Source organism: Lissotriton vulgaris, chromosome 1_2, assembly GCF_964263255.1.
Source record: "Lissotriton vulgaris chromosome 1_2, aLisVul1.2, whole genome shotgun sequence".
Lineage (NCBI taxonomy): Eukaryota > Metazoa > Chordata > Amphibia > Caudata > Salamandridae > Lissotriton > Lissotriton vulgaris.
In genome coordinates, this window is record NC_141686.1 from 240,088,206 (window position 1) to 240,114,643 (window position 26,438).

The following is a 26,438-nucleotide window of genomic DNA, read 5'->3' on the forward strand; positions in this document are numbered from 1 at the left end:
GCACAAATCACTTTGAATGGTTCAACTATAGGTTCCAACACGGGCTTGGTACAGGAAGTAGCAGTACCCTCTAGTCTGGATAACGAGTCAGCCTTTCTGTTGTCACTTCCTGGTCTAAAAGTAATAACAAAGTCATATTCTGCAAAGAACAGCATCCACCTCATTTGTCTTTGCGTGAGATGCCGAGCCGTTTTCATGTATTGGAGATTCCTGTGGTCAGAGTATACTGTAACTGGAAAAACAGCCCCCCACAGATATTGTTTCCACTCTTGGAAGGCCTTCTTGATAGCTAATTTTATTTATTTCTTTTTTATTTTAAAGGTTTTATATAGCGCTGGCTAGACCCGGAGGTATCAGAGCGCTTTACATGAGCATCAGATCATAGTTACAGGTTACATTGTTACAAAGGTTACACAGTTATTAGAGCATGGCAACATAGTTACTTGTAAGGTCAAGATAAACACTAGGCACAAATACGTAAGGGGAACAGCGAGCAAGGGGAAAGATTAAGGGGAGGGGGGAAGGAGCTGGGGAAGTAGACAGGTGATGAAGGCGGGAAAAAGGAGGGGAGGGTGAAGGACATTGCATGGAAAGAGGAGGGGAAGGGCGACCGGAACACATACCGGTAGACGAGTCAAAGCAATGTCCAAAGTCCAGTAAGCTGTGATCCCAGGGGAAGTGGTATCACTTCCCTATCTCTGTTGCATGAGGCTCCCTTTACGCAGTGGACTCTCTCAGAGGGGTCTCTGAGACTCCAAGGCCTACATACTGGATCCTTCCCCAAAAAGGGGAGAGGGAGTGCTTTGGCCAGGGGTGCCATACCATACCTCAGTTGTGAATGGCTCTCTTGGCGCAGCGGACTCTCTCAGTGGGTACGCTGAGACTCCAGAGTATAAATATTGTATCTTCCCCAAAAAGGGGAGAAGGAGTGCTTAGTCAAAGGGCACAAAGGACAGGGGGCTAGGCAGACTAGCAGGCAAGGTGAGAGATTCAGGGGGGAGTAGATAGGAGCTAGGAGCTAGGAGCTAGGGAGGTAGACAAAAGAAGAAAGAGTACTAACTGGGAACAAATGTAATTAATGAGTTATTATAAAGCGCTGGCTAGACCCGATGGAATCAGAGTGCTATACATGAGAGACAATAATATTACAAATTACATCAGTTAAAAGTTACATAAGTATCAAGGAAAGCATTTAAAGAACATAGGGGACAATTTTTGGGGGGAAATAGTGTAATTTCTTTCAGCTGAACTTAATTTTTTCGATAAGTATGCCAGTTGACCTGTGGTTTGATCCCTTGGTGACAAAATGGCCCCAATAGCCTCATCTGAAGCATCCGCTTCTACTACATAGGGTAATTCCGGTTTAGGATTGGCAAGCACGGGAGCAGACGTGAAAGCTTTTTTGAGGTATTCAAAAGCCTCATTTGCTTCCCCAGACCAATGGGAGGATACGCCTTTCCTAAGCAAACATGTCAGGGGCACCGCAACCTGGGAAAAGTGTAAGATGAACCTCCTATAGTAATTTGCGAACCCCAAAAAACATTGGACTTCTTTCATGCTTTGAGGAGCACTGCCATTACCTTACGATCGGACATACGCAACCCTTCAGGACGAAGCATGACCCCCAGAAATTCCACTTCATTCACACCAAATTCGCACTTAATCAACTTACAAAAAAATTTGTTTTCTCTTAGTTTCTGAAGTACCCTGACTACCTGTTCAGTATGTGTAGGAGAGTAGGGTCTGCAATCCTATGGTCACCCCAGATTTTTGCTTTTTGCTTCACTGGTTTACGACTTTCCCTGGCTGTGGGCCTGCTAATCAGACCCACAGCCTAGCTGTCTCTCTCTAAATTGACATCCATGTACCTTAGGTGCATATCCAATTGGATACTGAGTCACCTTATCAGTCTCTGTACAGTTTTCCCCCAAGTACCCAGAGCATAGGTGTACTCAGGGCCTACCAGGGGCTGCAGCATGTATTATGCCAACCCTGGCTGGCCATCCAAACCTGACACAACTGGCTGATCCGTCAGCTGGGGCAAGGTGGTGTAATCACCCTTTGCTTTAGATATAGTATACCTATATCTAACCCTAAAATGGACACATATCCTCCAATCAGTCACTCCTATGGCATGCCTTATCGATCCTGAAGGCAGAGTGCGTGGAATTATGTGAGATGGTGCTATAGCATGAGCTGAGCCTGTCTGCAGCTTTCAGAACCAAGTCCTTTAGCTGTTTCCATGATACATACCATATACTCTCAAGTGCATTATAATCCTCGCGGTTATTTGCTAACTTTGGTATCGCATTATCAAAACATGTCGAGTAAGGTGTCATACGAATTGGGATACTACCCCCTCGCCAATTCTGGCGACGGGGGTAGCATCCCACCCTTCTAGAGGGACACGACATGTATGTAACGGTGAACCCCGGTTAAAGTTAACCCGAGCCTCAGCATCACAAAATGGATGCTGCCACCACAGACACAAGTCTGACCTCCTGCTGCTGGTAGTCCTTCCAGCGAGGGAGGCCTGGACAAAGAGTTTCCTGCCTTGGGAGGTGCTAGCACCACCCCAAACAGGATTTTGTGTATTAGGTAGGACAGGGCTGAAAGGAATGAGACATGCCTGGGGCACACAAGGTGTCCCTGTGCATACACCAGTCTAAACCAGTTCCTGGGGCACTCCAGCCCCAGTGCTGGCGCAAGACCGGACAAAGGATAGGGGGTGTAACCACCCCCCTTCCTGGTCCCACCCAGAGGAGGGACCTAGTCATAGTGCAGCCCCCTTTAGCAGGATAAAGGTAGGAGCTGGTCCCATTCCAAATTAGATTCCATTTTTGAAACTTTACAAGAAGAAACTCTGGACTTCGACGTTCTGCTCCTCAGAAGACTGAAGATATCTCCCTTGTGAGCAAGGAGTGTCCACCCTGCAACTGCAGGCACCATCAAGCGTCCAGCGGCATCACTTTGTCGTCTTCCCTCGAGGATCCAGATTTCAGAGCCCGACGAGACCCAGATTCCCAGACCTCTCCGACCTCTACCTACATCTGCAGCACAGCTGAGATCCGTGGGTGCGACGAGACACGTGGGACCGGCCATCTTGGAAGAAACTGCACTTCGCTTCCAGCACGACTCCCGAGGTAAACTCGACCAAGTGCTTTGGGGACCGAGAATCCCCAGACCCGAGCAGGTCCTGCACCGAAGATCAGCCCTCCAGCCTCCACGAGATCTGCGTGGGGCCCTTCTGCTTGTTGGATGCTTGACGCGTTGTCTGGTCACTTGCCGGCTTGCTAGTGGCCTCCTAGACGACGAACTTTGACACTTTCACTGCTGGTCTGGTTGCTCCAGACTGGCCCTTGCTCCCTTCCAAAAGAGGAGCACCCCGGACCCTCCTGGTCCACTCCAGATGCCGTTTCCACTCACCACGTGGGTTGCCTTTGCCAAGGCCTGTTGACGCCGATCCCGGATCCAACACCGCCGACAGCGAGAGCCTGCGTGGGACAGCTCGTGCCTCCATCCTGGTCATCGAAGACACCTCCTGGTCCACGTGGCTGCAGAGACAAGCGTCCACTCTTCACCTGATCGCGACTACGACATTGGTTCATTCCTGGTTCCACTCCAGTCACGGGCTCGTGACTTTGAACATTGTCCCCTCTGCTTTCAGGTTCTTCTCTTCACCGATCCACCCTTGGATTGCACCGGACATCTTCCTCCTGGTCGCCTGCAGCATCTTTTCTTCCAGGCGCCATTGACTTCAACGCGAGAACCCAACACACTTTGAGACCTCTGCACCAGCAGCCCGTGGGTGAGGTAACGAGAGCATTTCGGTGCTCAAGGGTAGTTTAACTGTCCTAGTGTCCAGTTCCACAGTTGTTGTTGTCCTATCTAGTCAGGATTGTCCGTACTTACCTTTTTACTAAACTGTACTGTACATAGACACTGTTACGCATCTCGCATGTGAGTTCACACTCTGCACACGCGTTCCGTGGGCCCCCTATTACTTACCTCAAGTTAGGGTAGCGTGGTCCCAGCGATCCTACAGCCTCTGGACAGCTCTATTCCTCCTATCGACTTTCACATTCCACTTACTTAGTATATGGTTTGTCGTGCCCCTAGGGCACCATTGTAACTTGTGCAACTTAAACGTATTTTTCCTAAGAGATTGTCATGTGCTTAGCCCTCTGATCTCATAAAAAGTTCAGAGGTGTATGTTAGTTAATAAATATATTGTTTATTTTCATAACAACCTGTGTGGTGTCCTTTCATGTGGTATTCAAGGGGTTATATGTGGTAAAACAGCTGGCTTCACATGCCAAAAGAGTTTAGCCTAAGACTGCTTTGTCCATGCTACCATTAGGATAGCTGGTCTATAAGGTTGACTTTACAACCAATCACCATAAGGGTTGTTTGGACTGATACAAGGTGATCACTAGAACTAGTGAGCATCATATATCAGGCCAACTTCTCACATTGGTGTGCAGCTGTTGGGATTTGAGCTTGCTGTTGTTTTTACCAAATATAATCTTGAGATATCATTTGAAAGATCACATAAGGTACCATAGGTACATATAACAAGCTTAGAAATACTCTGAGTTCTACTGAACCAGCTGTTGTAGTAGAAAGGGAGTAGCACACCCTGACTACAACTCTTAGCAAGGGATCAGTAGGAAAACCCATAGTGTAGGTAGGTGCATCACTTACAACTCACTAGAAAGCATGTCTACCCATGGAGAGTCCACAGAGACTCCCCTAGTGGGTGGTGACCTTCCACAGGTCCTTTCCAGATATGCAGCCCTCAGTTTCCAGGAGATGAGACAATTGTGTACCTCCAGGAAATTGAAACAGGGTTCTAACCCTACCACTCCCTTTCTGTTAGGTCTCTTAGAGACATATGATGCAAGAAGGGCTGCTAACCCAGACCCTTCTAATCCAGATGGGAACGTGCCCCCCTTGGAGGGAACCCTTGGTGACCCAGACTCTAATCCCCCTGAAGCAGAAGATGCAGATGGGGAGGAAGAGGAAGAGTCATCTGGGGATGAGGCAGTCAGAGGTCCAGTAGTAGTCAGCAGACTCACAAGGGCCAACTTAAGCCTGCATGAAGGTGGTACTGGGGGACCCCCAGTAATACCCTCAGGCAGGGTTAACTTTGGGAACAGACGAGTTAGGTCTCACTCCAGAGGCTCTAACAGATCTGTTCACACCCATGTCTCTCAGGCATCTTCTCAGAGAGGTATGACATCCCCTCAGAGAAGAGAGCATGAAGCTAAGATGAGGGAGGTCAATCTGAGGATTGAGAGGGAAGAACTTGCCCTTGCCAAAGAAAGACTTGCCTTTGCCAGAGAGCAGAAATTGAGTGGGGCAGACCCCACTGGTGGCAGCATTATCCCTAGAGATAAATACAGGAGTTTTGATACTAGACACCTGAGTAAAATAGTGCCCCCCTTTAAACAAGGGGATGACATCCACAAATGGATGACTGCTCTGGAGAGGGCCTGCACTGTGCAGTGCATTCCCCAGGGTCAGTGGGCAGCTATATTGTGGATCTCCTTTGAAGGCAAAGGTAGATATAGGCTCCTCACTACTAGAGCTGAGGATGCCAACAATTACCAAGTCCTGAAGAATACACTGGTCGATGGGTTTGGCCTAACAACTGAACAGTACAGGTTGATGTTCAGAGATACCCAGAAAACTCAGTCTCAGGATTGGACTGACTTTGTTGATTGTGCCACTAAGGCTTTGGAAGGCTGGTTACTGGGAAGTAAAGTTACTGATTACACAGGATTGTATAATCTAATTATGAGAGAGCAAATCTTAAATAATTGTCAGAACCAGTTGTTGCATCAGCACTTGATTGACTCAGATCTGACCTCTCCCCAAGAATTGGGAAAGAAGGCAGACAGATGGGTCAGGACAAGGGTCAAGCAGCAGAACCAGGGTGGTGGCCAGAAGAAAGCAGACCAAAAGGGTAATGAGAATAAGCAAAATGACCAGAAGTCTTCAACAGGGCCACAACAATCTAAAGAGGGTGGGTCCCAGAATTCCCAGAAAAAGAAGGATAATGGTCAGAGGAAACCATGGTGACAATACTGTAAAAGTAAGACTCACTGGTTTAGTGATTGCACCAAGAAAGGCCCAGCTCCTACATCTACTGCCCCTAAGGCATCTGCACCCCCTAGTACAGTTAGTAGTGGTAGCATTCCTCCCAAGGCTATAGTGGGGTTAACCCTGGGAACTGAGGCGGGTTCTGACTTAGTCAGGACACCTACTCAGGCTGTTCTTGTTTGTACTGGGGACATGGATATGACCCCTACAATAAGTCCCAGTACTCTGGGCAAGTACAGGCAAACACCTTTGATCAATGGAAAAATGGCTCAGGCCTACAGGGACACTTGTGCCAGTGTCACTATGGTGACACCAAACTTTGTGGACCCTGGACAGGTGATACTAGGTTCAGACTACCTAGTGACCAATGCTAGCAATGCCACTAACTCCCATATTATGGCACTTGTTAATTTCTCCTGGGGAGGGGTAAATGGCCTCAAAGGGGTTGTTGTTAGTTCAGACCTCCCAGTGGACTGTCTTTTGGGCAATGATTTGGAATCCTCCTTATGGTCAGATGAGGAGTATAGGACTCATGTGGAAATGTTAGGTTTGTCAGCACATGTCCTTGCCTAGGTCACAGGCCAAGAAATGCCCAGCTGAACAAGTGCTGGATTCTGGAACAATGGACCAGACACTTACCAAGAGAAAGAGCAGTAGGGTTAAGGCAGTGCCTTCCCCCCTGCCTCAGGTGGAGGATCAGCTCTCACAGGAGACTGACCTAGAGACCCCAGAAGGAACTGTCCTAGAAGAGGAGCTTGAACCTGAACAGGTTGAGTTTCTTGGGACAGGGGGACCTTCCAGGGCAGACTTGAGGCAGGCACAGTTAGACTGTTCCTCTCTTGAACCCCTCAGACAGCAGGCTGCTGCTGAGGCTGCAGGGAATGCCACAGGTACCCACAAGGTGTACTGGGATGATGGACTCCTTTACTCTGAAGCAAGAGACCCCAAGCCTGGTGCTACCAGGAGGCTGGTCATCCCCTTGTCTCTGAGAGGTTTCCTTCTTACCTTGGCCCATGAAATTCCCCTTGCAGGTCATTTAGGCCAGAATAAGACTTGGGACAGGCTTGTCCCACACTTTCACTGGCCCCATATGTCTGAGGACACTAAAGAATTTTGTCGTTCATGTGTCACCTGTTAAGCCAGTGGCAAATCAGGTGGCACAACAAAGGCCCCCCTCATACCACTACCTGTGGTGGGGGTAACCTTTGAAAGAGTGGGGATAGACATTGATGGACCAATGGACCCCCCAACAGCATCTGGGCACAGATTTATACTGGTGGTTGTGGATCATGCCACCAGGTATCCAGAAGCTATTCCCCTTAGGACCACTACAGCTCCTGTTGTGGCAAGGGCCCTACTTGGAGTTTTCTCCAGAGTGGGGTTTCCTAAGGAGGTTGTCTCTGACAGAGGTGAAAACTTCATGTCAGGATACTTGACTGCTATGGGGAAGGAATGTGGAGTAAATTACAAATGTACCACACCCTACCATCCACAATGCAATGGGCTTGTGGAGAGATTCAACAAGACCCTCAAAGGGATGATAAAAGGGTTACCTGAAAAGCTTAGGCGAAGATGGGACATCCTTTTACCCTGCCTTCTGTTTGCTTACAGAGAGGTCCCACAGAAGGGGGTTGGCTACAGCCCTTTTGAGCTTCTGTTTGGGCATCCTGTAAGAGGACCCCTATGTCTGGTGAAGGAAGGATGGGAGTTACCTCTCAAAAAGCCTAAACAGGACATAGTGAACTATGTACTTGGTCTCCGCTCCAGGATGGCAGAGTACATGGAGAAGGCATCTAAAAACCTGGAGGCCAGCCAAGAACTCCAAAAAGCTTGGCATGACCAAAAGGCTGTCCTGACTGTGTATCACCCAGGACAGAAGGTGTGGGTGTTGGAGCCAGTGGCCCCAGCAGCTCTCCAAGACAAGTGGTCTGGACCCCATACCATTATTGAGCAAAAGGGAGAAGTCACCTATCTGGTAGACTTGGGAACTCCCAGGAGCCCTCACAGAGTACTGTGAACAGGCTCAAGGCATCTGTCGACAGGGAGGACATGAGCTTGCTCATGGCCACAGATGAGGGGCAGGAGGAAGAGAGTGACCCTCTCCCATACCTGCTCACTCAGAACCCTGATGATGGGTCAGTAGATGGTGTTGTCTTTTCAGGCAGCCTCTCTGAGCATCAACAAGAGGATTGTAAACAGGTTCTTCAATCCTTTAGACAAATGTTCTCTCTGACACCCAGTCAGACAAACTGGTGCACCCATGAGGTGGACACTGGTGACAGTCTGTCTATAAAGAGTAAAATCTACAGTCAACCTGACAACGTCAGGGACTGCATAACGCATGCATGATGTTGGAATTGGGAGTCATTGAACCCTCAGAGAGCCCTTGGGCTAGTCCTGTAGTTCTAGTGCCAAAATCTCACACCCAGGATGGTAAGAGAGAGATGAGGTTTTGTGTAGACTACAGGGGTCTCAATGCTGTCACTAAGACAGATGCCCATCCAATACCAAGAGCAGATGAACTCATTGACAGATTGGCTTCTGCCAAGTTCTTGAGTACATTTGACCTGACAGCTGGTTATTGGCAAATCAGGTTAGCTGAGGATGCCAAGGCCAAAACAGCATTTTTGACCCCTGGAGGTCATTACCAGTTTGTGGTGATGCCCTTTGGTTTGAAAAATGCACCTGCCACTTTTCAAAGGTTGGTGAACCAAGTTCTCACTGGGTTGGATGACTTTTGTGAAGCATATCTAGATGATATTTCTGTCTTTAGCTCCACCTGGGAGGATCACGTGATCCACCTGAGGAAATTTTTGGAGGCCCTGCTAAAGGCAGGCCTCACTATCAAGGCTACTAAGTGCCAGATAGGGCAGAGTCAAGTTGTGTACCTGGGCCACTTTGTAGGTGGAGGACAGGTTCAACCTTTGGAGAGCAAGATACAGGCCATAAAAGACTGGGCTCCTCCAACCACCCAAACACAGGTCAGAGCTTTCTTGGGCCTGTCTGGTTACTATAGGAAATTTGTCAGAAATTATGGAACCATCGTGACTCCACTTAATGACCTGACAAGTAAGAAAATGCCAAAGAAAGTTCAGTGGACAGTTAGCTGTCAAAAGGCATTCAATGACCTAAAGCAGGCCATGTGCACTGCACCTATTCTCAAGAGTCCAGACTACTCCAAACCATTCATTGTCCAAACAGATGCTTCTGAGTTCGATGTGGGAGCTGTTCTATCTCAACTGAATATTGATGGTCATGACCAGCCCATTGCTTTTATAAGTAGAAGACTGACCCCTAGAGAGAAACGTTGGTCAGCTATTGAGAGGGAGGTCTTTGCTGTGGTTTGGGCCCTGAAGAAGCTGAGGCCATACTTGTTTGGCACTCACTTCAAGATTCAGACCGACCATAAGCCCCTCTTATGGCTAAATCAGATGAAGGGTGAAAACCCCAAACTTCTTAGGTGGTCTTTTTCCCTACAGGGGATGGACTTTACAGTGGAGCACAGACCAGGGACCGACCATGGCAATGCAGATGGTCTCTCCAGGTATTTCCACTTAGAACAGGAAGACTCACCTGGTCAAGGTTAGTTTAATGTCCCTAAGTTTGGGGGGGGTCATGTAGGAGAGTAGGGTCTGCAATCCTATGGTCACCCCAGATTTTTGCTTTTTGCTTCACTGGTTTACGACTTTCCCTGGCTGTGGGCCTGCTAATCAGACCCACAGCCTAGCTGTCTCTCTCTAAATTGACATCCATGTACCTTAGGTGTATATCCAATTGGATACTGAGTCACCTTATCAGTCTCTGTACAGTGTACCCTAGGTACCCAGAGCATAGGTGCACTCAGGGCCTACCAGGGGCTGCAGCATGTATTATGCCACCCCTGGCTGGCCATCCAAACCTGACACAACTGGCTGATCCGTCAGCTGGGGCAAGGTGGTGTAATCACCCTTTGCTTTTGATATAGTATACCTATATCTAACCCTAAAATGGACACATATCCTCCTATCAGTCACTCCTATGGCAGGCCTTATCGATCCTGAAGGCAGAGTGCGTGGAATTATGTGAGATGGTTCTCTAGCATGAGCTGAGCCTGTCTACAGCTTTCGGAACCAGGACCTTTAGCTGTTTCCATGATAACGCGTACCATATACTCTTAAGTGCATTATAATCCTCGCGGTTATTTGCTAACTTTGGTATCGCATTATCAAAACATGTCGAGTAAGGTGTCATACGAATTGGAATACTACCCCCTCGCCAATTCTGGCAACGGGGGTAGTATCCCACCCTTCTAGAGGGACACGACATGTATGTAACGGTGAACCCCGGTTAAAGTTAACCCGAGCCTCAGCATCACAAAATGGATGCTGCCACCACAGACACAAGTCTGACCTCCTGCTGCTGGGATTCCTTCCAGCGAGGGAGGCCTGGACAAAGAGTTTCCTGCCTTGGGAGGTGCTAGCACCACCCCAGACAGGATTTTGTGTATTAGGTAGGACAGGGCTGAAAGGAATGAGACATGCCTGGGGCACACAAGGTGTCCCTGTGCATACACCGGTCTAAACCAGTTCCTGGGGCACTCCAGCCCCAGTGCTGGCGCAAGACCGGACAAAGGATAGGGGGTGTAACCACCCCCCTTCCTGGTCCCACCCAGAGGAGGGACCTAGTCGTAGTGCAGCCCCCTTTCGCAGGATAAAGGTAGGAGCTGGTCCTATTCCAAATTAGATTCCATTTTTGAAACTTCACAAGAAGAAACTCTGGACTTCGACGTTCTGCTCCTCAAAAGACTGAAGATATCTCCCTTGTGGGCAAGGAGTGTCCACCCTGCAACTGCAGGCACCATCAAGCGTCCAGCGGCTTCACTTTGTCGTCTTCCCTCGAGGATCCAGACTTCAGAGCCCGACGAGACCCGGATTCCCAGACCTCTCCGACCTCTACCTACATCTGCAGCACAGCTGAGATCCGTGGGTGCGACGCGACACGTGGGACCGGCCATCTTGGAAGAAACTGCGCTTCGCTTCCAGCACGACTCCCGAGGTAAACTCAACCAAGTACTTTGGGGACCGAGAATCCCCAGACCCGAGCAGCTCCTGCACCGAAGATCAGCCCTCCAGCCTCCACGAGATCTGCGTGGGGCCCTTCTGCTTGTTGGCTGCTTGATGCGTTGTCTGGTCACTTGCCGGCTGGCTAGTGGCCTCCTAGACGACGAACTTCGACACTTTCACTGCTGGTCTGGTTGCTCCAGACTGGCCCTTGCTCCCTTCCAAAAGAGGAGCACCCCGGACCCTCCTGGTCCACTCCAGACGCCGTTACCACTCACCGCGTGGGTTGCCTTTGCCAAGGCCTGTTGGCGCCGATCCCGGATCCAACACCGCCGACAGCAAGAGCCTGCGTGGGACAGCTCGTGCCTCCATCCTGGTCGTCGAAGACACCTCCTGGTCCACGTGGCTGCAGAGACAAGCGTCCACTCTTCACCTGATCGCGACAACGACATCTGGTTCCTTCCTGGTTCCACTCCAGTCACGGGCTCGTGACTTTGAACATTGTCCCCTCTGCTTTCAGGTTCTTCTCTTCACCGATCCACCCTTGGATCGCACCGGACATCTTCCTCCTGGTCGCCTGCAGCATCTTTTCTTCCAGGCTCCATTGACTTCAACGCGAGAACCCGACACACTTTGAGACCTCTGCACCCGCAGCCCGTGGGTGAGGTAACGAGAGCATTTCGGTGCTCAAGGGTAGTTTAACTGTCCTAGTGTCCAGTTCCACAGTCGTTGTTGTCCTATCTAGTCAGGATTGTCCGTACTTACCTTTTTACTAAACTGTACTGTCCATAGACACTGTTACGCATCTCGCGTGTGAGTTCACACTCTGCACACGCATTCCGTGGGCCCCCTATTACTTACCTCAAGTTAGGGTAGCATGGTCCCAGCGATCCTACAGCCTCTGGACAGCTCTATTCCTCCTATCGACTTTCACATTCCACTTACTTAGTATATCGTTTGTTGTGCTCCTAGGGCACCATTGTAACTTGTGCAACTTAAACATATTTTTCCTAAGAGATTGTCATGTGCTTAGCCCTCTGATCTCATAAAGAGTTCAGAGGTGTATGTTAGTTAATAAATATATTGTTTATTTTCATAACAACCTGTGTGGTGTCCTTTCATGTGGTATTCAAGGGGTTATATGTGGTAAAACAGCTGGCTTCACATGCCAAAAGAGTTTAGCCTAAGACTGCTTTGTCCATGCTACCATTAGGATAGCTGGTCTATAAGGTTGACTTTACAACCAATCACCATAAGGGTTGTTTGGACTGATACAAGGTGATCACTAGAACTAGTGAGCATCATATATCAGGCCAACTTCTCACAGTATGTGTCTCCACTTCTTCAGAATATATAAGAATGTCATGTATATATACTGCTGCGCAAATGTCCACATATTCTTTCAACACATCATTAAAACAAGCATTTGCAATGCAATAGGTCTCGCATTAGGAAAGTTTGAGCTATTGGTATTGTAAATGACACATTTTTTATTTATGTGTTGGTTTTGAAAATAGCAAATTTAATAGCTTTGTCATTTACAATGCCAATAGTTCTAACGTTTGCAAATGTGACACCTATAGCATTTGTAATGCAATATGTGTTGTATTTACGTGACTTAGATGTATTGATATTTCAAATAACAATGGCTTTTACATTTTTTTAATAATTAATACTTAAATAAAAGTTATTGTAATTTATAATAGCAATAGCTTAAACTTTTGTAAAAAAAATTGTGAAGATTATGTTCATTGTATTTTATTTTGACGAAAATCCAAGAACAGAAGTGAAATATTAACATCTTTTTATAACATTTGTAATAAAGCTTGAAACATTGAGAGAACATATTTGAACCAGTTATTGAATGGTTGCACAGATTGATGCTGTGGTGGCGCTGAGTGATATTGTGGTGGCAACGAGTGATGCTGTGGCGTTCATTGATGCTGTGGTAGCGCCTAGTGATGTTGTATTTCCCATGAGTGATGCTGTGGTGGTGCTGAGTGATGCTGTGGCGAAGTGATAGATAGAGTGAAGGCGATAGATAGATAGAGTGATGGTGATAGATAGATAGAGTGATGGCGATAGATAGAGTAAGTGCGATAGATAGAGTGTATTTATGTTGCATTGAGTAGTGTAAGTATGAGGTGTGGAATTATACGGCACTGAGTGGTATTATGTGAAGTGTATTTACGTTGCATTGAGAAGAGTAATTATATGGGGTGTAATTACGTGGCACTGAGTGGTAATATGGGGAGTGTATGTTGTATTCAGTAGAGTAATTATGTGGCACTGAGTGGTATTTGGAGTGTATGTTGCATTGAGTGCAGTGTAATTATGTAGCATATTATACGGCACTGAGTGGTATTATGTGAAGTGTATTTACGTTGCATTGAGAAGAGTAATTATATGGGGTGTAATTATGTGGCACTGAGTGGTAATATGGGGAGTGTATGTTGCATTCAGTAGAGTGTACTTATGTGGCACTGAGTGGGATTTGGAGTGAATGTTGCATTGAGTGCAGTGTAATTATGTGGTGTGTAATTATGTGGCACTCAGTAGTATTTGGAGTGTATGTTGCATGGAGTGCAGTGTAAATATGTAATATGTAATTTTGTGGCACTGAGTCGTATTGTTTGGAGTGTGTATGGCATTGAGTGCAGTGTAACTATGTAGCATATAATTATGTGGCACTGAGTGGTATTTGGAGTGTATGTTGCATTGAGAGCTGGGTAATTATGTGGCAGCGCAGTGTGTGAGGCAACGCAGTGTGTGTGTGTGTGTGTGAGGCAGCGCAGTGTGTGTGTGTGTGTGTGAGGCAGTGCAGTGTGTGTGTGTGAGGCAGCGCATTGTGTGTGTGTGAGGCAGTGTTTGTGTGTGAGGCAGCGTGTGTGTGAGGCAGCGCAGTGTGTGTGTGTGAGGCAGCGTGTGTGTGTTTGAGGAAGTGCAATGTGTGTGTGTGTGTGTGAGGCAGCGCAGTGTGTGTGTGTGTGTGTGGCAGCGCAGTGTGTGTGTGAGGCAGTGCAGTGTGTGTGAGGCAGCGCAGTGTTTGAGGTAGTGCAGTGTGTGTGAGGCAGTGCAGTGTGTGAGGTAGTGCAGTGTGTGTGAGGCTGCGCAGTGTGTGTGTGCGTGAGGCAGCACAGTGTGTGTGAGGCAGCCCAGTGTGTGTGAGGCAGCGCAGTGTGTGTGAGGCAGCGCAGTGTGTGTGAGGCAGCGCAGTGTGTGTGGCAGCGCAGTGTGTTGAAGCAGCGCAGTGTGTTGAAGCAGCGCAGTGTGTTGAGGCAGCGTAGTGTGTTGAGGCAGCGCAGTGTGTGTGTGAGGCAGCGCAGTGTGTGTGAGGCAGCGCAGTGTGTGTGAGGCAGCGCAGTGTGTGTGAGGCAGCGCAGTGTGTGTGAGGCAGTGCAATGTGTAGCAGGGCAGTGTGTGCGTGATGCAGCGCAGTGTGTGTGTGAGGCAGTGTAGTATGTGTGTCATAGGGCAGTGTGTGTGTGTAACAGCGCAGTGTGTGTGATAGGACAGTGTGAGTGACACACAGCAGTGTGTGGCTCCATACTGTGTTTGTGAGGCAGCGCAGTGTGTGTGTGAGGCAGCGCAGTGTGTGTGTGTGAGGCAGCGCAGTGTGTGTGTGTGAGGCAGCGCAGTGTGTGTGTGTGAGAGGCAGCGCAGTGTGTGTGTGTGAGAGGCAGTGCAGTGTGTGTGTGTGAGGCAGTGCAGTGTGTGTGTGTGTGTGAGGCAGCGCAGTGTGTGTGTGTGTGTGAGGCAGCGCAGTGTGTGTGTGTGTGAGGCAGCGCAGTGTGTGTGAGGCAGCGCAGTGTGTGTGAGGCAGCGCAGTGTGCGTGAGGCAGCGCAGTGTGTGTGAGGCAGCGCAGTGTGTGTGAGGCAGCGCAGTGTGTGTGAGGCAGCGCAGTGTGTGTGTGTGTGTGTGAGGCAGCGCAGTGTGTGTGTGTGTGTGAGGCAGCGCAGTGTGTGTGTATGAGAGGCAGCGCGGTGTGTGAGAGGCAGCGCAGTGTGTGTGAGGGAGGGCAGCGCAGTGTGTGTGAGGGAGGGCAGCGCAGTGTGTGTGAGGGAGGGCAGCGCAGTATGTGTGTGAGGCAGCGCAGTGTGTGTGAGGCAGCACAGTGTGTGTGTGAGGCAGCGCAGTGTGTGTGTGAGGCAGCGCAGTGTGTGTGTGAGGCAGCGCAGTGTGTGTGTGAGGCAGCGCAGTGTGTGTGTGAGGCAGCGCAGTGTGTGTGTGAGGCAGCGCAGTGTGTGTGTGAGGCAGCGCAGTGTGTGTGAGGCAGCGCAGTGTGTGTGTGAGGCAGCGCAGTGTGTGTGTGAGGCAGCGCAGTGTGTGTGTGAGGCAGCGCAGTGTGTGTGTGAGGCAGCGCAGTGTGTGTGTGAGGCAGCGCAGCGTGTGTGTGAGGCAGGGCAGTGTGTGTGTGAGGCAGGGCAGTGTGTGTGTGAGGCAGCGCAGTGTGTGTGAGGCAGTGCAATGTGTAGCAGGGCAGTGTGTGCGTGATGCAGCGCAGTGTGTTGAGGCAGCGCAGTGTGTTGAGGCAGCGCAGTGTGTGTGAGGCAGCGCAGTGTGTGTGAGGCAGCGCAGTGTGTGTGAGGCAGCGCAGTGTGTGTGAGGCAGAGCAGTGTGTGTGAGGCAGCGCAGTGTGTGTGAGGCAGCGCAGTGTGTGTGAGGCAGTGCAATGTGTAGCAGGGCAGTGTGTGTGTGATGCAGCGCAGTGTGTGTGTGACGCAGTGTAGTATGTGTGTCATAGGGCAGTGTGTGTGTGTAACAGCGCAGTGTGTGTGATAGGACAGTGTGAGTGACACACAGCAGTGTGTGGCTCCATACTGTGTTTGTGAGGCAGCGCAGTGTGACTGTGTGTGAGGCAGCGCAGTGTGTGTGTGAGGCAGCGCAGTGTGTGTGTGTGAGGCAGCGCAGTGTGTGTGTGTGAGGCAGCGCAGTGTGTGCGTGAGGCAGCGCAGTGTGTGTGTGTGAGAGGCAGCGCAGTGTGTGTGTGTGAGAGGCAGCGCAGTGTGTGTGTGTGAGAGGCAGCGCAGTGTGTGTGTGTGAGAGGCAGTGCAGTGTGTGTGTGTGAGGCAGTGCAGTGTGTGTGTGTGTGTGAGGCAGCGCAGTGTGTGTGAGGCAGCGCAGTGTGTGTGAGGCAGCGCAGTGTGTGTGAGGCAGCGCAGTGTGTGTGAGGCAGCGCAGTGTGTGTGAGGCAGCACAGTGTGTGTGAGGCAGCGCAGTGTGTGTGTGTGTGTGAGGCAGCGCAGTGTGTGTGTGTGTGTGAGGCAGCGCAGTGTGTGTGTATGAGAGGCAGCGCGGTGTGTGAGAGGCAGCGCAGTGTGTGTGAGGGAGGGCAGCGCAGTGTGTGTGAGGGAGGGCAGCGCAGTATGTGTGTGAGGCAGCGCAGTGTGTGTGAGGCAGCACAGTGTGTGTGAGGCAGCGCAGTGTGTGTGTGAGGCAGCGCAGTGTGTGTGTGAGGCAGCGCAGTGTGTGTGTGAGGCAGCGCAGTGTGTGTGTGAGGCAGCGCAGTGTGTGTGTGTGTGTGAGGCAGCGCAGTGTGTGTGTATGAGAGGCAGCGCGGTGTGTGAGAGGCAGCGCAGTGTGTGTGAGGGAGGGCAGCGCAGTGTGTGTGAGGGAGGGCAGCGCAGTATGTGTGTGAGGCAGCGCAGTGTGTGTGAGGCAGCACAGTGTGTGTGTGAGGCAGCGCAGTGTGTGTGTGAGGCAGCGCAGTGTGTGTGTGAGGCAGCGCAGTGTGTGTGTGAGGCAGCGCAGTGTGTGTGTGAGGCAGCGCAGTGTGTGTGTGAGGCAGCGCAGTGTGTGTGTGAGGCAGCGCAGTGTGTGTGTGAGGCAGCGCAGTGTGTGTGTGAGGCAGCGCAGTGTGTGTGTGAGGCAGCGCAGTGTGTGTGTGAGGCAGCGCAGCGTGTGTGTGAGGCAGGGCAGTGTGTGTGTGAGGCAGGGCAGTGTGTGTGTGAGGCAGCGCAGTGTGTGTGTGAGGCAGCGCAGTGTGTGGGTGAGGCAGCGCAGTGTGTGTGTGAGGCAGCGCAGTGTGTGTGTGTGAGGCAGCGCAGTGTGTGTGTGTGAGGCAGCGCAGTGTGTGTGTGTGAGGCAGCGCAGTGTGTGTGAGGCAGCGCAGTGTGTGTGAGGCAGCGCAGTGTGTGTGAGGCAGCGCAGTGTGTGTGAGGCAGCGCAGTGTGTGTGAGGCAGCGCAGTGTGTGTGAGGCAGCGCAGTGTGTGTGTGTGTGTGTGAGGCAGCGTAGTGTGTGTGTGTGAGGCAGCGTAGTTTGTGTGAGGCAGCGCAGTGTCCAATGTGTGGAAGGCCCTGGTTACTTCAGCATGAATGACGCATTTGCACTTCATAACAGCTAGATTTAGACCGGCACTGCAGGATTATAAACGCCTTGGAAGCCCTTGAATCGTCTGTACATCCAGTTCTAGGATCACAAGACTCATTCTGTTGTTTTATTTATTTCCAATACACGTGGCTGTGTTTAAATGTGACGGGGTTCTGCTTGGCCCAAAACATGGGCTTCAAACGTCTGGTCGCAGAGCGGTGCAGCCGCCTGCAGGCTGGAAGCACACGGCTTGACATGGAATGATTTACATTTAAACAAAAATAAAATCAATGGGTTTACATAGGTTACGACTGCCCTATATGAACACGGTGACAGAGACTGGAAAACAACTGCTTGATTGCTGGTAGGTAGAGAAATGCATTTATAGGAAAACGTGTTTATTTTCGATTTTTTGACAACATAATATATCAAAGTAATATAGATACACCTAAAAAACTGATTCTGCGCGAGCCACTGCCGCCGATTTTGCAGTTTCCTACCTAACCTTCGTAAATAGTGTATAGCCACCGGTTTTACCAATCAACGCAGTAGTGCTTATTTTATCAACTGAGGTAAGATGAAACTTTGAGCAGTGACTCGCATTGTAACATGCTACTTGCACACTGTAGATGGGGCTACCCGCTCAGATGTTTTACCTGCGTTGGAACCTGTGGCTGAAAGTCCCCCACACATGTGTTTTAAAGGGTTGGAGCCTGTAGGTGTGACCACAAAGATCTCCTCAGTGGGCGTATCACGCCTCTGGTCCACTCCAGATGTGTTTTTTTTTCTAAGGAGACATTTCAGATAAAACGTGAAACCCTGTCGCTGTTACTTATAAGACAGCTCCAATGGTGAGGGTTCTGAAAGGGCATGGTCTTTTTTTACGTAACCCCTTGGGCGTGCCCACCACCATGCAGCAGAAAGAAAAACAAGCATAATCATGGTGGGTGAGAGATAGGAACAGGGGGAGGGGGCAGGGGTGAGTGATCGAAACAAAGTGGAGGGTGTGAGGTGGGAACAGGGCGGAGGGGTGAGAAGAGGTTGGAGGTGATGAGAAACGGGAGAGGGTGAAAGTGAGAGATGGGTGGAGGGTGAGTGATGAGAAGAGGGTGCAAAGATGAGAGGAAGACAATGGTGAGGTGGATGTGACATATAGGAGCGGGGTGCGGAGGCTGGGGATGGGGTACAGTGCGCAGAGTTAAGAAAGTAACAATAGTGTGAGGTACCAGGAGAGGGAAAGGAACCGGACGGATGAGTGAGAGAAATAAAGAACAGTGGCCGAGGAGTTCGGATTGGGACAGTGCGGAGGTAGAGGTGGATGAGTTGAGAAAGAAACAAGCGGGTGGGGAAGAGATGTTTGGGGTAGTAATAGACACCGTAAGGGTAGATGGGTGAGGGATCGGTGGATAGGTGAGGGACTGACGGATAGACCGGCGAGAGTCCTGGTCGGGTGATTGACGGGTAGAATGGAGAGAGAGGAGGCGAGATGATTAGGAGAAGCAGTTAAGAAAAGTGAGAGAGGTGGGTGCAGAGGTGAGAGCGATAAGTGGATGGGGGACTGCAGGAGGGAGCGGAGGGCTGATGGGTGAGTGCACAAATTGAGGGATGAAAAGCGGAGGAGTGACTACTTGGGGAGGAATGAGCGGTTGGAAAGTGTTAAGGGGTGGGGGGGAGGAGTGGAACGGTCCAATGGTCGAAGGATGTGTGGTTGAGTAGAGGGAGCCCGGGTGGAGCCGTAGGGCATGGCTGACAGTGGTGAAAGGGGGAGACCTGCAAGAATGTTGTGATGGGCGGAGGGGGAGGCAGGGTAAAAGTGTGAGCGGCTTAGGCAGGACGAAAGGCTGAAGTGTGTGGGAAGAAGTTAAGAGAAACTAGGAAAGGCTATAAACCTCCGATGTTTGGCATTCTGTACCCCCACGGACAGAAATATGCAGAGAAGGATACGGTTGTGAAAGAACATGCTGACCAGTTAGAATAGAAAACAAGAAATAAAGATTATTTCAAAGTTACCTTGGCGGGGCTTGCTGGGCATGCTTGTGTGCTTCCCAGAGAGACAGGAGATTGGGAAACGCACGCGCGCGGCCGGCGCCGATCGCTTTCCAGAGCGTGCGCGTGACATCTCCTGTCTCCTGGGAAGCAGACCCGACAGCATTAGTATCGCGCCTGCGCGATGGCATATGGCTTCGCCATATGCATCGCAGGCGCGAGACCTAAAAATACTGGAATGCCGCCGGGGCATTGCAAAGCCCGAACAGCATCACCAGGTATTCGTATAAACCATATTGATTCTTGAAAGCTGTTTTCCATTCATCCCCTGCCCTTACGCGCACCAAATGATATGTTACATGTTAAAATGTTAAATGTTTAGCCTATTTAACATTTAACATTGTATAAACTATATTGAGTCTTGAAAGCTGTTTTCCATTCATCCCCTGCCCTTATGCGCACCAAATGATATGCTCCTCTCAAGTCTAGCCTGGTGTAGATCTTGGCGTTTCTCATTTGGTCTAGCAATACAGAAATGAGGGGTAAGGGATATCTGTTGCGTATGGTATTTTTGTTTAGCATGCGATAATCCACACATGCCCTCAAACCTCCGTTTGCTTTTCCTATAAAAAATAAAGGAGAGGGAGCAGGAGAACGGGAAGACCTTATAAACCCAATCTCAAGGAAATTATCTAAGTACTCTTTCAAGTATCTTGTTTCAGGCACCGATAGTGCATACACTCGACAAGTTGGTATTTTAGCCCCATCTACCAGGTCTATGCGGCAGTCGTATTCTCTGTGTGGTGGTAGCTGCTCTGCCATAGTCTCACTAAATACATCACTGTATGCCTGATATGGTAGGGGGATTAACACCTCCTTTTCGACTGCTGTGGCTACACTGAAAGAGGATAACAAAGCAATCACTTGAGTTGTCTGTTTGGGACTATGTGTTTCTGGCATTCGGTGTCTAAAAATTGTACCTTCTTGGATTTCCACTGTATAGTGGGGTTATGGCGACACAACCACGGCATTCCCAATATTACCCCGTACTGCGGAGCATCAATTATATTAAGAGATATTTTCTCCCTGTGGTTTCCGTTACAAACAGGGATAGACAATACCACTACATCTGTCTGCTCCGTGATAAGGCCTGATTTCAAAGGTTTGCCATCTACCGCCCAGACCTCTTCAGGGTTTTCTCTGACTACTCTGGGCAAAGCAAGACTTGTCACCAAACCACTATCCACAAAGTTGCCCGTGGCCCCCGAGTCTATCATAACCAATACTGTTAAAATCTAGATTGCGGCGTAAACATTATCGGCGCCATCTTGTCCCTTTTCAGACCCGTACGTGCGCGTAAGTAGCAGCCATTTTGAATGGCATGGCCTCTCTGCCCACTGCCGATAGCCAGCGCGTCTATCCCCCTCACTCTCTGACCTCGCAAACATCCCCCGCGCCCTGACAGCCCCCGATCTCTCCTGCCTAGGCCATAAACGCACCTTCAGCGCGACCCTGCCTCGGAGCCACATCCCGTGCCGAACCCACATACCCTTTCATCTCTGTCATACGAACGGGCCATTGATAACCTCTTCCTCCCTACCCGATTGTCCGAGCTGTTCCCAGGCCATCACCTAGCCCTGCGGATGCAGTTTGTTGCCCCTACAGTAGAAACTCACCCCTCATCAAAGGAGCGGAGATTAATCAATGCCTTCACACCTTGAGATCCGACCAATCGCACACATTCCTGTTCCCAGCAGAATGTCCAGCTGCGCGATAGCCATCACATGCTGAGATTGGGGTGGGGACTTCTACTGTAGATGTGTGTGGGAACGGGCCTGAAGTGGGGATTCCGAGGATGTCTTGCTGTGCTTCAAAGAAACCTTACGGATGTACTGTATGTTGTAACGTCCTGATCGTCTCAGGATCGTGAACAGACACGAAATGAGGACGCAACCACTTGTGTACGTTTAGTTATTTTAATAAAGGTAAAATGATACAATAAGGAAACGAAAGTTTATAGTTACTGGAATCCTCCAGTCTATCCACGTTACCAACCCACAGCTCTGCTGGTTCTAACCGTCCTCTGCAATTACACCGGTCCCGGCGTAAGCCAACAGAGGGCAGAGAAGAAATGGCCGAAAATGCCAATCGGTATGCTGTGAGGGGTACGCAGAGTGATGGAGTGCAGAGGAGACAGGGAAACACCCAGCCGGGGTCTCTACCTGAAGGAAGCAGCCGCTCGACCTCTTCCTCGAAATGCACCGGGATTGAGAGCAGCCGCTCGATCGATCCTGTGGACCTTCTAAACAGTAACGCGGAAAACACCTCCTGGTGTGCGTTAAAGTTAGTAGTCCTGGATTATGGGTCGTGCTGGGAGCTTCGGCTCCAACCAGCACACGGACCAAGACACCTAGACTCAGCCGAGTCAGGGCAACGCTCAATGGTATTCCGGTAGAGCTTCCGGGTCAGAAACAGGGTAAGCTTGGCAAGACACGGCCCAGGGAGTAACGACTCGACCTACCTCCGTTCAAGCCTGACGGGATTACCTCTTAGGAACGCTGCTCTCCACGAAGCAGGTACGTCGGTGTAAACACAATATCCGACAGTGTTCTTCCTTTGGGTTCCTCCTTTTATAGGGCGTGTTTACTGGAATTATGTAACGGGTCTCTTGTTTACATAACATCTACCCGCTAAGCCTCCTGGGATTTGTAGTCCGTATCTTCCAGGTGCCGGATTTCTCCTTTCCGACGGGAATTTCTTGACATATGTAATAAAGTAATAAACCAGTGTATAAGAGGCCAGGCCTCAGAGATGCAGTTAGAGCACCTCAAGAAGATACCCTGTTGTCTGATTTGACGTGTTCTGCTCCGTTGGAATAAACTTCTGTTTCCTGCCTTCCAGTCTCCAGCGCCTGCCTCTTTGTTTGGTAATCTCAAGTTGGGTGAGAGGCGACTAACGCCGGGCAATACTTAAAGGGTTATCGGTTGAAATCTGCCTACCCTTCTACAATTAGCGTCCCAAGCGTGGGGCCCATCAGCGACACGTGGATCCAGTGGGAGAGGTCCTGACGACAGAGTGAACGACTGCAACGATCGGGAAGTGCACCTGCCCGATAGACCCTCGTCTGGCAGCCGATCATCCGAACTTCACCGGTTCCGAGCAGACCTCTCTCGAGTGATCTACGGTCCTGACTGGGAACCATCAGGAGTGCCGCAGCAATTACGGAGAATAGAGGACGATCAGGCGCTGGAAGCGGAAGACGAGAAACTGTCCATGCGGTCCGGGTAAGGTCGTGTAACACAACAAAATTGCGAAATAATTGTTTGATTGTTTGAAAAATACTAGTATTGTTCATTGATTGCTTCTGAGAGATTCTCTGTCTGCAAATGGGGAAGAATAGGAATATAATCTCTCCCTTTGCAGATAGTGAAGAGTAGGTAACGCAGACTTTTGTCCCCTTTGTAATCCGTCGTGCTTACTTTCCTCTCCACTGATTGATTGATTGTCCGAACATTAATTGTTCGAAGTTGGTTCTTTTTGGGATCTTCTCTGCCTACAAACGGGGAGGAATAGGAATATTCCCTCTTGCTTTGCAGATAGTGAAGGATAGGTAACGCAGACTTTTTGTCCCCTTTGTAACCCGTTGTGCCTATTTTACTCCTCATTGATTGATTGATTGTCCGATCACTGACTGTTCGAAGTTGGTTCTTTTGGGATATTCTCTGTTTGCAAATAACGTAGAATAGAAATATTCTGTCTAGTCTTTGCAAGTAGTGAAGGATAGGTAGTGCGGACTTTTGTCCCCCTTTGTAACCCGTCATGCCTGTCTTCTCCCCATTGATCGGTAGTTGGTTCAGCCCGGACCGCTTATTAGAGATGAAGCATCCAGCTTCACTGGAAGGCACCCCTAATAAGGACATGTTCACTAAATATGGATTAGTCGCCGTGGCTTATAGTAAGCTATGGCATATATACACAAGAAAGGATCAGGAAAGTCAGTGGCCACTGATAGGATCCTTTGACAACAATAAAATAAACGTGCTGGAAACAGCCCTTCGTAACAATAAGACAACCCCCACTATGCTTGATAGTCTCGGCATGTGGCGCAAAGAAGCAGAACAGCGGAAAAAGAGAAACGAAGTCAGGTTGGAAAAGGAACTACGAAAAGCAGCTCACCTAGCCGCTAAAAAGTTGAAGGAAGAGATAAAAGAGAGAGAGGAAGCCAAACCGAAACAAGAGTCTGAAACATCGGGCCAGTGTCCTGTTAGAACACCCTCTACACTCTACCCTGAGTTACCCTCGAAACAACGAGCGAACGATGATTTACTACTAGGTCCCCCAATCATCTACATGCCCCCTCCATATGCCCCTTCCCAACCCTTAGTACAGCACCCGCAACCCCCAAGTACAGGCGAGAATAGTGCCAGAGCCTCGGTCCTCATGGCCTCAGCGCCGGCCGAGCCCCTTGTACTCAGCGCAGCACAAGCAGTGACAGTAGATGACCCCGAAGCTAGGAAGAAAGACTCCACTAGAATGAACCGGTTAAGCAAACATGAATGAACGGGGATCGATAAGATTGTAAAGATACTGGTAGAACAAAAGGAGAGTGAGGAGTACGTAACGGATATGTACAATTCATATGCTGATAGCCACAGACAACACTTTGTCGTACGATTTTGTTACCATACCCTTAATACCTATGAAGACCGATACCAAGACAAAGGCCCTGAGAGCCTACCGGCTCTGTATAGGAAAGTCGACTTTGGAGACGAAGGCGAGTGTGATGTGATGGACCTCTTTACGCCTACGCTTGAAGTTTTCTGCCACCTCACTGAACAAAGATTAGAAACTAACACTACGACTCCTGTAGTGACTGAACCTCGAACAGAGAAAACCGACACGACGATGCCTATAAAGGAGGCCGCTCCCTATTGGGTTCCCCCACGAGGACAGGGAACACACGACGATATTAACCACCAAGATGCAAGAGGGAGGGTAGTTTATAACTGGGTCTACCAACCATGGGATCGGCAAGACATCCTGACTTTCCGAAAGTCCTTGCCTGATTCACGAAAGAACCCCACTGTCTTTTATACAGAATTAGGCACAGCCGTGGGTTCGATGATTATGACCCTAGCTGACTTGTTTTTCGGGCTATGTCTAGCCGGCTGATATTTGGAAGCAAATCCGGAAAGTCGACCACCTTGAGCTGTTCGGACATACCTGGTCACAACTCGATGGCATAGATAAACAACGAGAGCCCGGACAGAAACCTTTGAAATCCATTTTAGACCTCCCCGATAAGATCGTGCAGAAATGGAAAACCCTAATCCCAGAGAAGAAGGTGGACTGGTCGATAGTAACGGCCTGCCGCCAGAAACCCCAGGAAGACGTATCAGAATACTTCTCCCGGTTTGAGACGGTGTTCTCCGATTACAGCGGCCAGGATATGACCACTGCAACCGGACATCACTTGTTCATCCAGAATTATGTCAAAGGTCTAACACAGGAAGTCTCGCAGAAACTGCAGACTAACGAGAGTAGTTGGGCGGCCTCCAAGCCTGCGGCTATCCTTCAGATGGCCCAGTACTATGAGCGTTAAAAGAATGAGAGTGACAGGGCGACTGAGAAAAAGAAAAAGGACTTGAAAGAAAGGGTGATGATTGCTCAGTTGCAAGGGGTGACTATAGGAAGGGAACAGTACAAGGGAAGCTACCAGTCGAATGCTCCTAGAAATCCACCCCCTAAAGACCGTACACCCACACCTTACGCTGGACGGAAAGACATCGACGAGAATCAGTGTGCGTTTTGCAAGGGATTTGATCATTGGAAGTCCCAGTGTCCATTTCTGCAAGAAACAAACAAAGATAGGGACACAAGAGACGTTGCGGGTGGACCAAGAAATAGAGGACAGGGACGAGGGTACACACCCGACACCAACAACGACAGGCCAGGCAGACCAAACATGTTTGACCGTCCCCGACAGAACCAGTACCAACAGTCTGACTGCGACGACGCCCATGCCTTCGCATAGGACTGCCTAGGGCAAGGGAGGGATCCAGTCGAGATCTATGTTGACCAGCAAGGTCCTTATGTCACCGCTAAGGTCCTGGGTACGAAGTCTCCATTTTTGGTAGACACTGGAGCATATATAACATCAATAGGTTTTGATGGAACGCCCTCCACTAATCCATTGTCCGCCCCAATCTCCTTTAACTTGGATGATAACACCACTGACACAACGTTTTTACTTTCATCCAACACCCCCGATGCCATTATGGGACTTGACTTACTGAAGCATTTCCGAGCTACTATTAGGTGTTCACAAGACGGAGTTCGAGTCACAACCTGACTCTGCTCAGACCTTGTCCCTCACAACACATGTTCTCCATCACCGATGCAGATTCGTCCCTGCTCGACACTCTACCTCTGTATCTATGGGCCAAAACTGACGCGGACGTAGGACGCATGCTGATCGACCCTGTACACATAACTGTTCGCCAGGACGCAATACTCCCAAAACTTCCACAATATCGGATATCGCCCGAAGGCGAGAAGGCATTGGTAAAGATCATCTAGTCCCTGATAGATGCGGGAGTGGTAGAAGAAGTAGTTAGCAATGTTTGCAACAGCCCTATCCTACCCATTGTAAAGAAGCAGGGTGAGGGAGATGAGAAAGCGTACCGCTTCATCATCGACCTACGAGAGTCAACAAAGTAGTTGTACCTCAGTACCCCGTAGTCTCAGATATCACCACCATTCTGACTCTGATTCCTTCCACTGCCACCACCTTCACTGTAATTGACCTCAAGAATGCATTTTTCTCCATCCCCATTCATCCAGACAGCCGCTACCTTTTTGGCTTCACCTTAAAAGCCTGCTCATATAGATTTTGTAGAGCACCCCAAGGCTACACTGAAAGTCCCAGCATCTATAGCCAGGCCCTCAAGAGACAGCTGGACGCAGTCCAGTTACCAGATGGAGTGGTGTTGATAC